Here is a 10,083-nt window from a genome sequence, read left to right as displayed (position 1 = left end):
CATGCACCGTTTCAGCAGTGCCATCCCCTGGCAACAATTCCAAGGTCTTCCCTTGGGCCGACAGTCCGCGGGAGAGCAACGTGTCACGGGCAGCTGTCGAGGCAAGAGTTACTTTACACGTACCTCTCCTGCCCTGAATATCAATAACTCGGATGTCCGTGCTCCGAACCCCTGCTCCGAGAAGCAGCTTGACGAAGAAGGCATGGTCCTCTGACGCAAGATCCTTAGTAAGGTTGATGCAGCAACTCCTGGAGGTACTGCTAGACATACTTGGGACATAAGCTAAGAAAACCGCAGAGCGAGAAAATCTGCATCCGCACTCAAATTTGAAAAATCGTGACACTGGTTCAAAGGCATCGAGGAGAAGGAACGACATTCCTTCCTGGTGTTTGATATAGTAAACTTCTATTCATCCATCACGAAGGAACTTCTCCTCGATGCCTTGAACTTCGCCCAGACGCAAGTGCAAGTGAGCCAGAACGATATGGACACCCTTATCCTGGTTATGCATGCCCGGAAGTCGCTGCTATTCTCAGATGGCCAGGTGTGGTCGAAGCAGGGAAGGGGAGACATGTTTGTGGGTGCATATGACGGTGCGGAGGCTTGTGAGCTAGTCGGACTATACCTTCTCGAGAAGCTCACTGCGCACCTCAGCAGACAGTCTGTGGGTCTGTATCGGGACGACGGTCTGGCAGTACTGAAGGACGCTAGTGGGCCTATGCCTTGGCAGACAGAACAAGGAAGCAGGTTACTGAAGTCTTCAAAGCATGCGGGCTGAAAATCACGCGGATGATTGCGTCCAATATGAGCACTGTCAATTATCTGGATATCACCATGTGCTTACGATCGGGAACATTCAAGCGGGGTGGAAGCCACACAGGAAACCCAATGACGCCCCCCCCCCCCCCCGTATGTGAGTACTCAGTCTAACCATCCGCGACAGGTCCTGAAAAACATACCAGCGGGCATCAACAAGCGGTTGTCTTCGATATCAATCTCCAAGAAGGAGTTTGAGGAAGCGGCGCTGGAGTATGCCAACGCACTTGCCGCCGGCGGACACACCACACCTCTAACCTACAGCGATGGCGACACGCAGCCGCGTAGAAGGAAGGGGCGAAAGCGAAACGTGACTCTGGTTCAACCCTCCATACAGTGCGAACGTGAGAACAAACATCGCCGGACAGTTTCTCGCGCTGATATCGAAGCATTTCCCCAATGGATCCAGATTGAGAAAGCTCTTCAACCGCAATACCGTAAAGTTAAGCTATAGCTGCATGCGGAGTATGGAAACCAGAATAAAAGGACACAACAGGAAAGTACTACAGTGTGCAACCGAAACGTGATGATTTACCATGCAATTGCTGTGTTGCAGCGCTATGCCCACTGAATGGTGCGTGCCGGACCACCAACATGGTGTACGTGGCAAGCATCAAGTCGGGCAGCACCTTGACTGAAACATACACTGGGATGTCGGCGCCAGAGTTCAAGAGCAGACACTCCAACCACATGACCATGCTAAGACATGAGCGCTACGATAGCGCCATTATAGATAGACCTTACGAGATTTCCTGGGCTGTCAAGGAGCGTGCTAATGCCTACTCTAACGTCGCAAGGCGCTGCAACTTCTGCATAGCCGAGAAGTACCACATCCTAGCATCAGACCGCAGTATCTCGCTCAACAAGCACACGGAGATTGTGTCCAAGTGTCGCCATGCTGAAAAGTTCCTGCTTGGCAAGTACAACGGCACGCGGTGAGACCTAAATCACTCTTGCTAGGCCCGCTGAATCCATGTCTGAAATTCCTCACTCTTGCTTACACACATCGCTGCCTCTGTAACACCACTGCATAGCCTTAGCCTTAGGGTTATTATTATTATTATTATTATTATTTAAATTTTGAATAGGGCAATCCCCACAGGCCTAAGGCCTTTTTACAGGGTACCCTATGTGGTCACGTATAGATTTGCGGAATAGTGAAAGCGAGGAGCAAGAGCGAATGTCAGCTGGAAGAGAATTCCAGCGGTCAGAAGCCAGAAAGCTCAAAGCGAATAAGCCATAACGAGTGCGTGCTTTAGGCAGAGCAAGTGAATCTATGGACTGGGAACGTGTATGGGCAGCTGTGCGTGTTGTGGCAGAACGAAGGCAGAAGCAATCAGAGAGCAGAGTGCTACACATGCCACGTATGGCCCGAAAGACAAGAATATACAGTTTAAGCTGATAGCGCAGTGCAATAGGAGCAAGGCCATATCTGGTGTGTAAGACTGAAACATCATAGTGCCAAGGGAAACCAAAAACAATCCTAACAGCGCGGTTAGCAATACGAGTTAGTCTATCATGTTGTGTGGTGTGAAGGCAGTGTACAAACGCATTAGAACCATATTCGAGGAGTGCTTGAATAAATGAGCAGTAGAAGGTCTTTCTCGCAGCCGGTGTCAGATTGTCCCTGATCTTCCGGAACATGGCAAGTTTTGTTCCGACCTTTTTCTCAACTTCAGTGACATATGAGGAGAATGATAGATGTTCGTCAATGGTGAGGCCAAGATACTTCACCGTTGGTGTTGGGGATATGAGGACATCGCCGAGCCGAAGGCAGATGTTAGGAGGAACACATTTTGTTTTTTGTCTTATGATGATAAATTGAGTCTTGGAGTTATTAAGATTGAGACCTCGGTCACGTAGGTACTCTCTGATGACAGATATGTCAGCAGAGAGATCATCAGTGAGTTTCTGCAAGTTTGTGCCTGCCTTATACATAGACACGTCGTCTGCAAATTGCCGAACCTTGCTCGTGATGGTACATGATGGCAGAGCTCGGACAGATAGGTTAAAGAGGGCAGGACCCAATGTTGACCCTTGAGGTACACCTCTTGTAGGTGTGTACTGTTCACCTTCCTGATGCTTCGTGACTACTCGTTGGCGACGGTCACATAGGAAACTAGCTATCCATTGCAGTGCAGTACCACCGACACCAATAGAGAAGAGTTCTTGAAGAAGGGAGGCATGATTGACTGTGTCAAATGCTTTGCTGAGATCGAGAAAAGCAGCGACAACAAATTGGCCCTTGTCTAGACATGCTTGCCAGTCGTTTGTTGTCGTGGCTAAAAGATCTTCACAGGAATGCTGCTTGCGGTAGGCGAACTGTTCATTCGGCAACGCGTTCGGAAATGATTCACCTTGTATGTGCGACATGATCTGCTCATACGCGCACCTCTCCAGCAGCTTGGAAGCGATCGGGAGGAGGGAAATAGGTCGATAATTACTGGGATCAGATGAACTCCCGCGCTTGTGAATTGGACGAACGTTGGCAATCTTGTATAAAGAGGGAAAAATACCTGATCTGAAAGAGAGGGTGAAGAGCTGGGCAAGAGAGGGAGCGATTTGTTTCTGGAGGAGTTTGTAGATGGACGGAGGTATTTTATCTGGACCACTTGCTTTGTGGCTGTCAAGGCGTTTCAAATGGGGGTTGGTTCACATATCGCCGGTACGCCCCGGGAGTCACCGGCGGCGGGCTTCTTGCAACCTCTCCCGACGCATTGCGATTGTGTGAACCAGTGCAGTCGTAACAAAAATCATACTGTAAAATATCGCAAGGGACCGCTGGCAAAGTTGGACAGTGCCCAACTCTTGCGATCTGCCCCGGCGCCGATCCCGTACAATTTTGACTAAAAGTGGTTTGTGAACCGTTCGCGCCGGTGATCGCGGCTGCCGGGAGCCAGACTTTTAATATCAAACCAATACTTGTCCTAAAATTTTCCTAAATTGAAGCTAGAGAGGAGGTCCGTTCGCCATTCTTGTAGTCGCTTCAAGGTGGCAAATAAGTCAGCATACCAGCCCGTCCTTCTCGGATGATCTGCTTGACCATTGTGCAACTTATGAGACAAATACAATTGAAACAAACAAAAAATATGATGGATACATTGGCAAGTTCTTGTGACTTCACCTACGTTTGCAAGCATAATTTCGACACAATCGCTTACTAGACTGCAATAAAATGTGTAGAAGTATTTTCATGATCTCCAGTAAAAGGTAGCACCGAGTGGCCATCACCGAAAGACCTTGAACTACTGAAGAAACAAAGAATTCAAGCTTCAATTGGCAAACCTGTCGTAGCATTTGGGCACATTCTGTACTACTTTGTAGGAGATTTGGTACTCGAACCGTATGCGCAACGGATCGGGAGCTGGCTCACCGCCGATGTCTTGCGGCGCCGATTTTGAACCAACCCATATGCATGTGATCGGATCTTGGCTGTTCATCCGGTATCAGTTGTCTGATGATTGCCTATGGGCATGACACTATTAGTTACAACGAACGATGCTTGGTGCTCTGTGACGTGTGTCACTTTCACATTAATATTAATTTTGCAAAATGCACCCCGTAGATCTACCGTATGAGCCATCGTACGCATCCCGGATCCCGTAGCGATTTCAGGTACGTGAGCGTGATGGGCGAAAGAACTCACTTTGTCCGTGAGTCGTGACCAGGTGACCAAGCAGCTGCAGCTAGCAGTCAGATCAGCAGGAGCTGTCTTTTCAGCTGGGCTAATAATTATAATAAATAAAAAATATGAAAAAGGACGTCGAATGTCTCAGTACTCTGTCAGTTTTGTGCCTAGTTGTTGCACTTTCTGACTGTATATAGTATCTAGTTACAGTAAGTAAATAAAAGTTAATTATCGTATCCGTTCCCGAAGGGAACTCACGACGGCCGCTAACACCCGATAAACCCTAGCGTGTGTGTCTAGTTACAGTGGTGGAGAGTTACTCTAAAACTCGTTTCCATATGACTGTCCTTTTCCTTTCTATAAATAAAAAATATAAAAAAAGTTAGTTAGCCGGATTCTAATAATACCCCCCCCCCCGAATTGGGTTCGAGGGGTGTGGTAGCATCACTTGCAATGCCATCACTCATATCAAGAGTATACTAAAAGAAGTACATCCCTGAGCGAATTGAAATAAAAGAATACATGTACAACAACATAACAACCCCCCCCCCCCGGGTTATGTACTCTTTATATAAGGCATCTGTCTGATTCTTTGGGACTTGGTGTTCCACCGGCCGAGGTAGCATGTGGTTGGCCTGTTGGTCTAGGGGTATGATTCTCGCTTTGGGTGCGAGAGGTCCCGGGTTCAAATCCCGGACAGGCCCATTTTTTTCCAAACTGAAAGTAGAAACTTGAAGTTGCGACTTCGGCGGTACGTTTTTTTTTTTTTTTTTTACTATGTTCACATTCCCAGCTCGAAAATAATAAAGAAAGACAATGATACTGAGACTAGGCCGAACGTGACAACTATTGAGCAGGGGCTACACGGAGACGCAGCAGTGATGGTGGGGCATTGATGGCTCTGCCGACCTGAGGTCTCGGCATCATGGCCAAAAACACGCACCAAAAACAAAAGATAGAGCTGTACGAGTCAGCAAAATGAAAAGAAAGGAAGGGTTAACACCAGCGAGTGTGCGGGAGAAACTGTGTGACTATTTAAAAGTTACTGAGAGGAGAATCATCATGGCTGATCATGGCGAGTCGGTTGTCTGAGCCAGTTGTGGTGCATAGATAGGGATAGAGGAGAGCGACGAGAGCATCATCATAGCGAGTCGACTGCCCAGAGCCAGTTTGTGCTTCGCAGATGGCGATAAACATAAGTTTTGAATGCTTGCATTCCCTTGCTGTGGGGCGGCTGGGCCAGAAGAGCGGCGGGGTTGATTGTTCCAACTAGGAACACACGCTTCTTGCCCAACTTAACACTTGACTGACTCACGACTGCCATCCGGAGCACACGAGGAGCACGTCGCACCTTCCACTCGGCAAACCTGCAAGCCCTCGGAAAGCACCACTCCCTCGGCCTGCTCAATACACAATCAAGTTGTCAAGTAGTTCGGCAAGAAGCGTGTGTTCCTAGTTGGAACAATCTACTTCATGACTATTACCGCCGAAGTCGCAACTTCTAAGTTCGTATTGTTGTCCCTCACGCGGACGTGCGACTAGTTGTTGGAGGTGACAGCGTTGAACTCCATGAGCGACTCTGACTCACGCTGCTACCTGGGGCTTCACGAGGTGTTTGTCGCGCTGGAAACAAAGTGTCTCTGTAAGTTTGTATCCCTGGTGATGGTTTGGCCTGGAGAGCAGTATAAGTGGTGCTTTTCAGGCACAATCTTCCTCAGCCTACTAGCTCAACTGTTACGGGGTGAATTCCCCGAAACACTGTGTATTGAGCAGGGAGTGGTGCTTTCTTGCAGGTTTGCCGAGTGGAAGGTGCGACGTGCTCCTCGTGTGCTCTGGATGGCAGTCGTGAGTCAGTCAAGTTCGGTAAGAAGCGTGTGTCCCTAGTTGGAACAATCAACTTCATGAAAGTAGAAAGCATCTTTTTGGGTGGGGGAGGGTCCTAACTAAACTTCTTCCTTTCGTGAAAATTATTATGATAGCCCCATACGGGGGTCGCCATGGCAAATATTAATAATTGTAATTACAAATGACTATGATGTACTTAGTACAGTCATGTCAAAAACCGGCCTTCGACACCGAACACACAACTGCCTCAAGACCGGATAGCCGCTTCAGCCACCGCCCTCACGACAGAGCCTCAGAGGTGTCCATGGCTGGCAGCGGACGAATTCGCGCGCCCCGCAAACAAGCAGTGCTGGATCTCAGAAGGGCAAAAGACAGTCGACACCGGATCCACGACACGACTTGGCTGTACGGCTCCTTCGTCTTCTCTGAGATTAGAGACGCAGCACGCTTGTAGAACTGAGCTGGTGGCGGATTTCCCCATCCCACCACTGGCTGAGAAAACCAATGGTAGGAAGGTGTCATGCTCAACATCCCTGACGCGGTGACCCGTGATAGTTTCGACGTTTTTCCTTCTCATGGCGCTGGTACGGTACGTGCTGGTGAGTGAGGAGGTCCGATTCGATTGTGCGAAAGGGTTGAAAACCCGTACATCAAGAAACACACGCTCGAATCGTCCACCCCACACACAACTAGCCGCCACATCCAATTGGGCCTGGTCGTCAGTGATTGTGGTTCGGTACTGCTGCCTTTCTCCAGTAACTGTTAGCGGCTGGAGTCGAGGCTCGACTGCCACATTCGTGGCAACTCTCTTGAGCAGGTTCGCTGTCACGTCACAAAGCTCGTTGTGACGGATTGTCGGGTAGCCGCCAGTGCTGCAGGAAAGAGCGTGGGTTACACCGAATGGCTCACCACACACACGCTGATGGTAGGGCTGCCATCTATACCGCAGAGCTAGACTATCCATAAACTCACTCTTGCTTGTCTTGGATAGTGAGAACTCATGAGCCTTCAGTGGACGGCAAGTAACTGTTAGTTAGCCAGCTGGATGCTCGATTCGCGGGCCAGGTGGATAGCGCTGCAGGCTTTCAGGAGCTGTGCCAGGGAGTCGTATAGACGACTCCCTGAGCTGTGCTGATGAACGACGCAGCAGCCTCCTGAATCCGGCGGCGGGCTTCATTGCGTACTTCGAAGTACCTTGATCTTCATGTGGCTGACGGTGACACGCCGTCTGAAATAATGTTCTGCCTAGTACGAAGAGGTACAAACAAGAATGGACTCGGATGGAGAGCCAAGGATAAATTTATAGAAAATAATTCTGAGAAAGGACCAAGGCACTACAAGTTACGCTATAATGTCCATTAACACCACCAGTTACTAAACAATCAGCTCATGCAATAACATTGCATTCCCCTCCTGGGAGACTTCAATTCCAAAGTGGGCCGTAAGCAATGTTATGAAGAGTGCCTGGGAAAATACAGTAAAGGCAAGCGGAATGCCAATGGAGACGCTCTCATTGAATTTGCGCAAATGAACAATCTTCTAATGAGCAATACGTGCTTCCAACACCCAAGCAGACATCTAACCACCTGGGAGGGCAAGAGCCCAGCCGGTAAAAGGATCTTCAATCAGATCGACTTCATACTATGTAACTCGAGACAAAGAGCTATGCTGCAGGACGCCAGGTCATACGCTGGCACAAGAACCTTTTCTGACCATCGCCTAGTTATGGCCCGTGTAAAATTTAAAGCTCTTCACCATGTGTGGAACCGAGGCAAAACAATCCGCAAACGCAAGTTCAACACCATGAGACTGGTCAATGACAAGAAAATGCAGAAATTATACCAAACGAAAATGGAAGAAGCGGCACCTCAACTCCTCAATGTGGCAGAAGCAAGCGCAAGACTCACGGCAACATGCTCATCCATTCGCAAGGTGGCAACTGGAGTAGTCGGATACACACCGAGCAGAAGCAAGCTACCCTACGCTACGTATGAGGTAGACAAACTCTCAGAATTGCAGAGGAAGCTGCGTATGGATCTTAATAGCACACCAAACATGAATAGAAGAAATGAGCTGCGAGTGCAGCGTAACAGAGTGCAGAAGGAAATCCGAATCCTGTCTCGACAGCTGGCGTTGCAGCATCTTGAGAGCCGCATCAGAGAAGTGGAGTCGCTCAAGAACGGGCCAATGATGTTTGCAGCGATAAAACTGCTGAAACCAAAGTGCCCACGAGATTTAACCATTGTAGACAACAACGGCAAGGCTGTCCTTGGGCCAGGAGAGCAAGCGGATAGAATAGCTGAGCATTACACTGGGAAATTCTCTCCTACTGCTGCAGAGCCAGCGGTTACGCCATTCACAGGAACACCGAAACCCCTCGATAAACCGATTTCCACAGCAGAGGTAGCGAGCGCAATGAGTCGTCTAAAGAACCAACGCTCCTGCGGGCCTGATGACATACCGGCCGAGCTGGTCAAATACGGAGGCCCAGCACTTGCAGAATGCCTAAGCAGCATTTTCAACGATGTATTCACTCAGCACAGCCAAGCGTCCCTTGGAGATGGTGTACTAATCGCTCTGCATAAGCCAGGTAAACCCAAAGACCCCATGAACAATTTGCGTCTGATAACATTGCTGACTACTGCCAGAAAAATCTTGTCCCTCATCACACTTAGCCGGATCAGAGCTGACGTAGAGCGATATATATCTCCATCGCAAGCCGGGTTCCGTCAAAACAGATCAACCGCAGACATTGTGTTTTGCAAACGGATCCTGGCATCAATTGTTGAACGCTTCAACACTACTATCTACGTGCTAGGGCTGGACCTGAGCAAGGCTTTTGACACAATAAACCGCACAAAGCTGCTTGATGTCATGGAGCAAGAGAAAATTGGAGACGCGGACGGTTTACGACTGGTTACAGTTTTGTAGGTACCTGCTATCTGGCACGGCGCTGACAGTTCGCGTGAACGAAGCACAGTCCGCACCTTTTGAGACAGCTCGGGGGGTCCCCCAGGGCGATGGATTGTCACCGGTACTGTTCACGGTTTATTTGGAAGCAGCCCTACGAATGGTACGTGACCGACTGCCAGCCCGACCATCAGCAGACAACATTCTACCTGAAGAAACAGCTTACGCCGATGACGTAGACTTCATCTCCACATCAAAATCATTCCTTACCAGCGCCCTACCCGTCATCGCAGGCGTCTTCTCCGAATGGGGTCTTACCGTCAATACCAGTAAGACTGAATGGATCCGTATTTACCTGGAACCCACTTTGGGAGATGCCACCTCTACAACATCTAGAAATGTCGGCACAACTCGTGGTAAAGAAGCTTGGCGACAGGTGAAGACACTCGGCTCGCTATACGGCTCCGGGGAGGACGTAACGCGCCGTATTGGCTTGGCCGCAAGAGCATTTGGAGACACTCTGAAGTTATGGTTCAAACACAACCTGCTTTCTACACCCATCAAAATTCGTTTATACAACACTTTCGTTCTACCAATCTTGACCTACAACCTTGCTTACCATGGCCTGTCCCGTGCACAAGAAAAGCGCCTAGATGTGTTTCATAGGAAACAGCTGCGGTGTACCCTTGGAATTACCTACCCAGATGTCATCTCGAATGCAGATTTATATGCTGTTACTGGCCAGTGCTCTGTATCTGAAATGGCCAAGCGGGACAGGTGGAAGCTATTAGGACATATATTACGCCAGCCAAGTGACATCCCTGCAAATGTTGCTCTCACTGCTTTCTGTACATATGCTACCAGTCAGCCCTTTCGAATAGGTG

At 49.1% G+C, this 10,083-nt stretch overlaps 1 non-coding gene across 1 annotated transcript; it reads left to right on the top strand.

Annotated features, from left to right (window-relative positions):
- The first annotated feature begins 5,076 nt into the window (after positions 1-5,076).
- Positions 5,077-5,148, top strand: Trnap-ugg (transfer RNA proline (anticodon UGG)). Its single transcript has one exon. It is a non-coding gene; the product is annotated as a tRNA-Pro (tRNA).
- The last annotated feature ends 4,935 nt before the right edge of the window (positions 5,149-10,083 follow it).

The sequence above is a fragment of the Sycon ciliatum genome, chromosome 5, assembly GCF_964019385.1.
Source record: "Sycon ciliatum chromosome 5, ocSycCili1.1, whole genome shotgun sequence".
Lineage (NCBI taxonomy): Eukaryota > Metazoa > Porifera > Calcarea > Leucosolenida > Sycettidae > Sycon > Sycon ciliatum.
This window is presented reverse-complemented; position numbering and strand designations above follow the sequence as displayed.